The sequence below is a fragment of the Corapipo altera genome, unplaced genomic scaffold (genome assembly GCF_003945725.1).
Source record: "Corapipo altera isolate COAL_440 unplaced genomic scaffold, ASM394572v1 58042, whole genome shotgun sequence".
Lineage (NCBI taxonomy): Eukaryota > Metazoa > Chordata > Aves > Passeriformes > Pipridae > Corapipo > Corapipo altera.
The window spans coordinates 1-8,070 of NW_020885972.1; the positions used below are offsets into that span (position 1 = coordinate 1).

Consider the following 8,070-nt stretch of genomic DNA (forward strand, 5'->3'; position numbering starts at 1 on the left):
CGGGTTCGGATGTGCCCTGGCATTGCACACCCCCCCCGCCCCCCCCCGCGGGGAGGGTCTGCGCTGCCTCGGGGACCCTGTCTGTGCTGCCGGGAGAGAGAAATCCTTTGGGAAGCTAGGTTGGAAACAGTAACTCGTTGAATTGCTCAGCTTTTCCCTAGGGAAGGGCAGGTTTTAGGGAAGAAAGGCCCATACTCGCGAAAGGCGCCGCGAGTCTCGCCAAGGGTGGGGGGGGGGGCGCGGGGCTGCAGTGCCGCTCCCGGCCGTGTCCGCCAGGCGGCGACTGTGAGGCAGGGCCCGGCGCTCGGGGCGGGCTGGGAAGCGGCGCCTGCGCAGAGCGAGGCGGTGCCCGGGCCGGGCCTGAGGCGCTCGGGGCCGCCGGGCAGGGCAGTGCTCGGCTGGCGGGTGCCCCGCAGAGAGAAGAGCCCGGCCCTGGGAAGGCAGGAGCCTGGGCTCGAGCTGCTCCGGACCGCTGTGGGGATGGGTTTGAAGTTTTGGCATCGCTTGTTTCTGTCCCTGCCTTCCCACTGAAAACAATAACTTAAGAAGTCCTCTTCTGGACTGGTCCAGAGAAATGTTGGAGTCTCCATCTCCGGAGATGCTTAAAACACTTTTACTCAGGCAAAGTCGTGAGCAACCTTTTCTGCCTAATGCCGCTTTTTGAGCAGCAGAGATTGGACTAGGTGATCTCCAGAGGTATTGTCCAACCCCCACCATTCTGTCCTTCTGTAAAGGAGCTTTGCACTGCCCTTTTGAACTGTAATCTGTTGATGACCTGTGTTGAGGTCACACTGCAGCTTGTTACACTGCAGCTTGTCACACTGAATGGCAGCCTGAATAATTTAATATTGAACTGTGATTAATCACAAGATGAAAGCTAAGATAGGCTGGTAAGAGGCAGTGTTCTTTGCTACTACACAGGAAGAAGGGAAAGAATCTCAAAAACAAATAAATGAACAAAAAAACCCTTTATATTTGCTTGTGCAAGAAGAAGATTGTTCTTCCACTCGACCAGGTTTTGAGAGGACAAATTAATTGTTTCTCTGACAACACTATACATTGGAGGCTGCTAATAATCCCATAGTCTGTGCTGAAGGGTTTAGCTGATTGTGTTTGTCATCAGCTTTTACTAAAGAAAAAGCAAGCCTTCTTGGCTGTGTGGATATTCCAGGAACTGAATGATTCCATTCATGTAGATAATGATAACAGAGCCAAAACAAAAATATTGTAAGTGTCCTATGTGGAACAATATACAGAATTTCAAAAGGGATTGTAGTGGTCTCATATACAGAACTAACATACTTCCTGTTCCTTATTTGCTGATCAGGTCATATTTATCTGCCTGTCAGGACTGTTGGAGCGCTGGATGGAGAGCAGGTCATATGAAGAGGATTACGGAGTAAAAGGTAGCTTGTACTTAAGTGCAGGGAAAGTATAAATATTTATGTATATTGGCACAGTGCCTAGCCTTAATGCTTAAAATCCTTTGGAGAGCTGTCTGCATATTTACTGTATTAATGATCAAATGCAAGGCTGTGTTGGGAAAGGTCTTCCATTTGGAAGTCAGTAGTTGAGACTGTCTTGCCTATGAAAAAGAGGGAGAATTTTCATTGGAGGATGTAGGATTCTGGCTGGTAATAGTCTTAATTCAAGGTATTTTTAGAGAATTGATTTAACACAAGCAGAACAAATGGCCAGAAGTGTAATGAGAGACAAGTTGAAATTAGAAAGTAGATGTGCATTTTGAATGTATTGTCATAGCAACTGATTAAATTCTCCCTCTCTTGCTGTTCTGGGGACCTTTTAAATGTGCTTTGGCTAAATAAAAAGTATTAGACTATTTCAGAGCCAAAAGGTCAGTTGTTGTTGTCTCTTTTGCACTTTAATTCTAGTACACAGATACTTGCTAACCACTTATAACCCTAGATGCAGAATGAGAACTTGGGTTATTAACAGTAAACAAGTCAACAGCAGAAAGACTTGACCTTTCTTTTGAATGGCCCTACAGTGCTAAAAATTACCAAACAAACCTCCTTCCCCAAAGAAACACCCCCCAAAATACCCCAACAACTCACCAAACAGAAAATCACCGTCAACCAAAAAGCGGAAGTAACAAACGTGAACAGCAAGTGGAGGAAGAGTTTGAAAGCGGGATGGACAGAAGCACAAGTGTTACTGCCCACTCTTAGGCCACTGTGCTGATTCAATGGGTGTTGTTAGGTTTAGATTAGTAGTTTGTTGTTGTTGGGTTTTTCGGTGGTGTTGATTTTTTTGTTGTCGTTGTGGGGGATTGTTCGTTTGTTTGTTTTTATTTTGTTTTTTTTTCTGTATTAAAAATCTGGCTCAGTTACTCTCTAGTTCTGGTGTGTTTTCTTTTCCAGGTGGTTGGTGTTCCTGCAGTGTTTGGCACAGGACCGGGTGAGTTTTTTACCCAGCTTTCTAAAGCTGTAGATGAATAGGAGAGGTAAGGGGATGACTTCTGGTCCGCGACCCAGTGACCACTCCCTGAAGGTCCTGACTCATGAGCCTGCTCCTTTGATTTGAAGGAGTGTACAGTTGCCATAGCCAAGGTAGCCTAGGGTGTCCAGTATCAGCATAAAAAGCAGCAGTAAAAAGGTACTATTCAGAGATGAATTTTTGTGCTGTTCCGTGAAAAAGTAAAAGCTATCTGTGCCAGCAAGTCTGTGAAGTAATTTTTTTCTTGTAATTCCATACCAAGTTTTGAATTGTTGCTGTTTTAATGAAGTCTGTTCATTGATTTTGCATCCATTGGTTTCTGAATCCAAATCTGGGGAAAAAAGTAGTTAGTCTTTCTGAAATGTCTCTCAAACATGAAAGCCTAGAGAAAACTTTTTTTTTGAGTAAAAAGAAGCCTCCAGGGTGATCCTTATGCAATACAAATCCTGTGTTTTTCAGACTGAATGCACTCCCTTTATTCACCTTTTCAGAGAGTATCGTCCAGAATACGAGCGCCTGAGAAAAACACTGGTAAGTGTTTTTAGCTGTTTTACACCTGAACAGTGTATCTTGGGTCACTTTTATGCACACAGTTGCCTTTATGTTGAGAGGGTCTAACATTTCATTTACTAGTCGTACTCACTGTGGGAAAACTCCTGTCCTGAAGGAGTCCACCATTTGCTTTTTTTTTCCTAGATGTGGTGGAGCATATCTTTACAAAAAAAAGGATTTTGTAAAACAGATGTTGCTCACTGTTTTAGTGCTGATATTTGAGCTAATTGTGTGAAAATGATTGGGAAATAAGATTGTGTCTTCCATTCAGATGGATAGAGAGTTCTTAAAAATAAATTTCCAAAGGGATTTGTTAAGACTATCCCTGTATCTTCCTGCACCGGTGAAGGGTACTAGTTTGACTTAGTAAGAAAGACTGAACTGCAGTGCCAAAATCAGTAGCTCTGCTCACCTTGAGTTCTGGCTGTCCAAAGGACAGTTCTCTGCAGGCACAGCTACACAGAGTTTGGCTTCCCGGTGCTGCTGAAAACGTCCTAGAATCCCACCTGACTGGAGGTTGCTTTCCACGCTTAGTCAGAAGTTCTGTGTAACCTTAGTTGAAATGTAAGACCTGCACAGTGACTTCTGCTCTCTGACTGGGGGACAGGCTGCTGGGTTTGGGCGAGGTTTCTCTTCTCCTGATGTTTTAAATGTTCTCAGAATCCACATGTAAATCTTTATCTACAGGAGAAAGCTCAAAATAAACAAAAGAGAGAGCAGCTGGAACACTTGTGGAAGGACATGGGCAGCGTGTGTGTGCAGGGCAGCACACTGGCAGGTACCTCCCCGGGAGGATAAAGTTTACTGCAGAAGTTTTCTGAAGAGTTTGCCTTGTGAAGTAGTACAGTGCTTCTTTGTCCTCACAGCAGAAGTGTGAAAGCAGCTCCATGTTAGTTCCTGTGGGATTGGTCACACTTAGCTCTTCCTGTGTCAGTCACAGGTTTGGAAGAATCCCCGCTGTGTAGCTAAAGCAGTGGACCTACTAGAAATAATGAAATACTTTAGAAAAGGCAAAACGGTCAGATCAGAATATGAGAAAGCTCTGCTGTTGGCTGCACTGTTCCTTAGATGAGGCGAGTAGGTGCTGATGGAGTCTGTCCTGTGTCTGGGATCCACAAGCAGCTTTCTGTCCCCTTAGAGCAGGTGTTCATTGCTGTGTTTCTGTGCAGACAGAAGTTGTCAGTGCACACACTCCCTTACCTTTAGCAAGCTGGTTTGTGTACAACCGTTTCTGTTCTCTTCAAGGACCTGATGCTTCTGCAATGGGTCCCTCTGAGCTAATACTAACACGAGGAACTCTCGATGAAGAGCAAGAAGAGAGGGAGAGTGACGCTGATGGCATTGACCATGAAGGTAAGGGAATGAGGTCTAAAAGCTGCCTCTCAAGAAATCCCCTCTATATTTCATGACCTGGATGGACTGTAAGGAGAGCCTAGAAAACGAGCAAACATTCAGTCACCTGACGTGTCAGAATCTGTAGCAGAAGCTCCACTGCAATGGTCAGCGCGGGGATATCACTCTGTAACCTTTGTGAAAGTTCAATTGTAAATTTTCTATTCAAGTAATTAAGAGGTGTATAACACACATAAACCAGAGAACTCGTTAGGCTTGGGGCATGCAGTGACCTCTGAACCTGATTGATGCACAGATGTGTCCATCATCTTTTTGGCCTTACAGTTTCTGCCCCTGGCTCTCTTCCCTTTTCTTGTGACTGTGGTCTTGGAGCAATCTTCTAAGTTGTTACAGTGTGATTTTTCTCTTATATAGCTCACAGACTTAATCTTCATTCTTTCCCTGTTCCGCTGATGGGTAGGATCACTTATTTCCTTTGCCCTGTAATGTAGTTGAAGATGGAATAGACTTTCTATGTTGCTTTGGCTATCCCGATTCTAACTTTTTTTCAGAACCACAAGTAGAACAAGTACTGAAATAGCGCTGAACTTCAGCAGCAGCGGGGACTGCGCAGGAGAAGGAGGGTGGGCAGCGGGCCTGGGGCGGGCAGGGGGATGGGGGTGGGGGCGGGCACTTAAAAGATTTCGGCCAGGGAGCTGATCTCAGCCAGCACCCAGTCCCCGCAGAAGCAGAACTGCTGTGTGGGGAGAGGCGGTCAGAGGCGCGCTGCCGCTCTGCGTCCTCCCCGCTCCCCGCCGCCGACTCCCGGCCCACCACGTCGCCGCTGCTCCCCGGTCCCCCATGCCGCACAGTCCGCCTTCGCGCCCCGGAACCGCCCCGTGTGCCGGTGGGGAGCTCCCCGAGGGGCTCTGCAGGGGCCTTGGGGCCGGGACCCCGGGGGTGCAGCCCGACCAAGGGGCGGGGCAGGGGACGGGGTCCTGGGGGCGGGACCCGGGACGGCCACGGACCCGCGGGAAGGGCCCCTCCGACACGGCCCTAGTCCCTCCTCCCGAGCACCCGAGCACCTCCCGCCACCCGCGGCCGCGGCCCCGGGGGCTCCAAGCCCCGCCAATCCGGGCCCGAGGCAGCGTCTGGCCCGCCAATCCCGGCCCGCCTTTCTCGGCGCCGTCCAATCACAGCCCGCCTTTTCAATCCGGCAGCGGTCCCGCAAGCTCTGCCCGCTCAGCCGCGGCGCGGCCCCTCCGCGCGGCCCCGTCCCCCCGTTCCCCTCAGGCGGTGCTGGGACCGCGGAAGGGCGGTGGGAGCTCCACGGTCACGTCCCGTCCGGGAGCTCTCCCAGGAGAAGGGGAGGGAGGCGGGGAGCGGGCGGGAGGGGCTCCGGGAGCAGGGCCTGCGGGGCCAGCGGGGTTCTCGGGAACGGGCGGACGGGGATTGGCGGGGCTGGCATGGGGGGGCGGGGCTGTGCGGGCCGCGGGCTATAAATAGCGGGGGGGGGGTAGGGGGGGCAGTTCGGCGGCGGAGGTGGAAGCGGCGCTGGAGCGGCGGGAGCCGGGGCGAGATCGGCGGTGAGCTGGGGCGGGACTCCCGCGGCTGCCGCTCCAGGCACGCGGCTTGTCTTGGGCACAGGGGCCGCTCTCTCCGGGAGGTTCTGGCTCCCGACGTGCAGGTCCGATCCCGGCCCGCCACTCCCAGCCCGCTTTTCTCCGCTCCGTCCAATCGTAGGCCGCCCTTTCAATGGGGCCGCGGTCCCGTAAGCTGTGCCCGCCCAGCCGCGGGCGGCGCCGCCCCCCTTCCCCACGTTCCCCTCAGGCGCTGTAGGTGCCGGCGCCTTTGCTTCCGGAGCCGCGCCTGCGCTGCCGCAGCCCCCGACGGGCCCTATTGGGACCAGGGAGGGCGCGTGGCACAGCTCCGCGCTCACGTCCCGTCTGGGAGTTCTTCCGGGAGGCGGGGAGGGGGCGGGAGCGGCCCTTTCAATGGGGCCGCGGTCGAGCAATCTCTGCTCGCTCAGCCGCGGCGCGGAGCCGCCCCCCTCTCCACCTCGCCCCCCGCGTTCCCCTCAGGCGCCGGTCTCGGCGCCTTTGCTTCGGGGTCCGGCGGAGCCGCGCCTGCGCTGCCGCGGTGCCCGCAGGCGCTGTTGAAAGGGCGGGTGCGAGGCCCGCGGTCCCGTCCCGTCCCGGAGTTCTCCCGGGAGAAGGGGAGGGAGGCGGGGAGCGGGCGGAAGCGGAGCAGCCCCTGGGAGCGGGGCGTGAGGGGACAGCGGGATTCTTGGGGACGGGCAGGGCGGGAGCGGGCAGGTGGGGATTGGCCGGGCCGGACGCTGCCGGACGCTGGGATTGGCTGGGCTGGCACGAGGGGGCGGGGCTGTGCGGGCCGCGGGCTATAAATGGCGTGGGGGGGGGGGCCCCTGGGGGCAGTTCGGCGGCGGGGCTGGGGGCGGCGCTGGAGCGGCGGGAGCCGGCCCGGGATCGGCGCGGCCGCTGGGCCGAGGAGCGGCGGTGAGCCAGGCTGGGACCCTCGCGGCTGCCGCTCCAGGGAGCGGTGGGGAGCCATGGGGCAGCACCCCCTCGGCTGCCGATCCCAGGGGGAGCCGGGGTCGGTCCCCCGCAGCTACCGAGGCAGGGCGTTGGGCAGGCGGTGTCCCGGGCAGCTGTGCCGGCCAGCTTTGGTCAGTGCTCGGGGGGGAGCAGCCCATGCTCAGGGGTGCTCCCCCGAACCAGAAGGACTAGCATGCAGCCTCTCAGTGGGGCTGGTATTGAAAGTATTGTTACAAAGAAAAGTAATAAAAGATGCTTCATTCTATTATAATTTAATTTTAATTTTATTTTCATCTTTGACTACTTGATTGTTTATTCTATTGTTTTGTTGCTGTTCCCGTTGGGAACAGAGATACTTAAGTGAACGACAAAGACTGATTTGTGACCTTGTCAACAGCCCCAGGCTGCAGAGATACCCAGCAGCAGATTTAGGCAGAGGCAGCAGAAAGCTGAGGCAGAGGCAGCAGAAAGCTGAGGCAGAGGCAGCAGAAAGCTGAGAACCTGGAGCTCAGGCAGCAGAGCTGGTGGAGACATAAAGACGGTAGGACTGTGGGCAGAACAAGAGTGGGGCTGGATTAGGGAGCATGGACCTGGCATAAGTACTGCAGGGATGGAGCTGGGATAAAAATAGTCAGGCCTGGCCTGGATTGTGGGCTTGAGTGCTGGGGTGGAAAACTCAGACCTTTGACAAAAGAAAGCTGCTAGGATTGGAACGTGCAGCAGCTTTACCGGGAGCTGACAGCAGAGCTGGCAGAGAAATAAAGGTTGTGGGTCTGGGTATGGGATAGGGAGAGTGGTGCTCGGAAGGGGACTGTGGAGCAGGGATAGGACCTGTAGCACTGCGGCAGAAATGACTGTAGGATTGAGACAGGGACTGGCACCGTCGCTGAAATCCCTGTGTGGCTGTGGAATAGGGATTGATGGGCGGGAACATGGACTGGGGGGGAAGAGCTGAAATCACTCTAGGGCAGGGATCTGGACTTTGGAGTTGGGATGGGGTTTGTGGGGTTGGAGGAGCACCTGGGGGACTGGGATTGGGAGTGTGAGGTTGGAGCTGGAAAGTCGCAGAGCTGGAGCCAAGATGAAGATCCTGCAGTGAGAACCTGGAGCAGCTTCCCGTGGCGGCGATGGCAAGATGCAGAGCTACTGCTGAGAGAGCAGAGCTGGCAGTGCA

At 53.8% G+C, this 8,070-nt stretch overlaps 2 long non-coding RNA genes across 5 annotated transcripts; both read left to right on the plus strand.

The window, feature by feature from the left end:
* Nucleotides 1–1,107: 1,107 nt before the first annotated feature.
* LOC113940929 lies at nt 1,108–1,859 on the plus strand. The gene is made up of 2 exons (XR_003525569.1): nt 1,108–1,227; nt 1,328–1,859. It is a non-coding gene; the product is annotated as an uncharacterized LOC113940929 (long non-coding RNA).
* A 155-nt stretch (nt 1,860–2,014) lies between these two features.
* On the plus strand, nt 2,015–4,939 carry LOC113940928. 4 transcript variants are annotated; one of them, XR_003525566.1, is made up of 5 exons: nt 2,015–2,464; nt 2,917–2,988; nt 3,444–3,573; nt 3,670–3,787; nt 4,255–4,939. It is a non-coding gene; the product is annotated as an uncharacterized LOC113940928 (long non-coding RNA). The 4 variants fall into 4 exon arrangements; XR_003525567.1 differs by lacking the exon at nt 3,444–3,573 and having other exon boundaries at nt 2,033–2,464; XR_003525565.1 differs by lacking the exon at nt 3,444–3,573 and having other exon boundaries at nt 2,089–2,464; nt 3,697–3,787.
* The last annotated feature ends 3,131 nt before the right edge of the window (nt 4,940–8,070 follow it).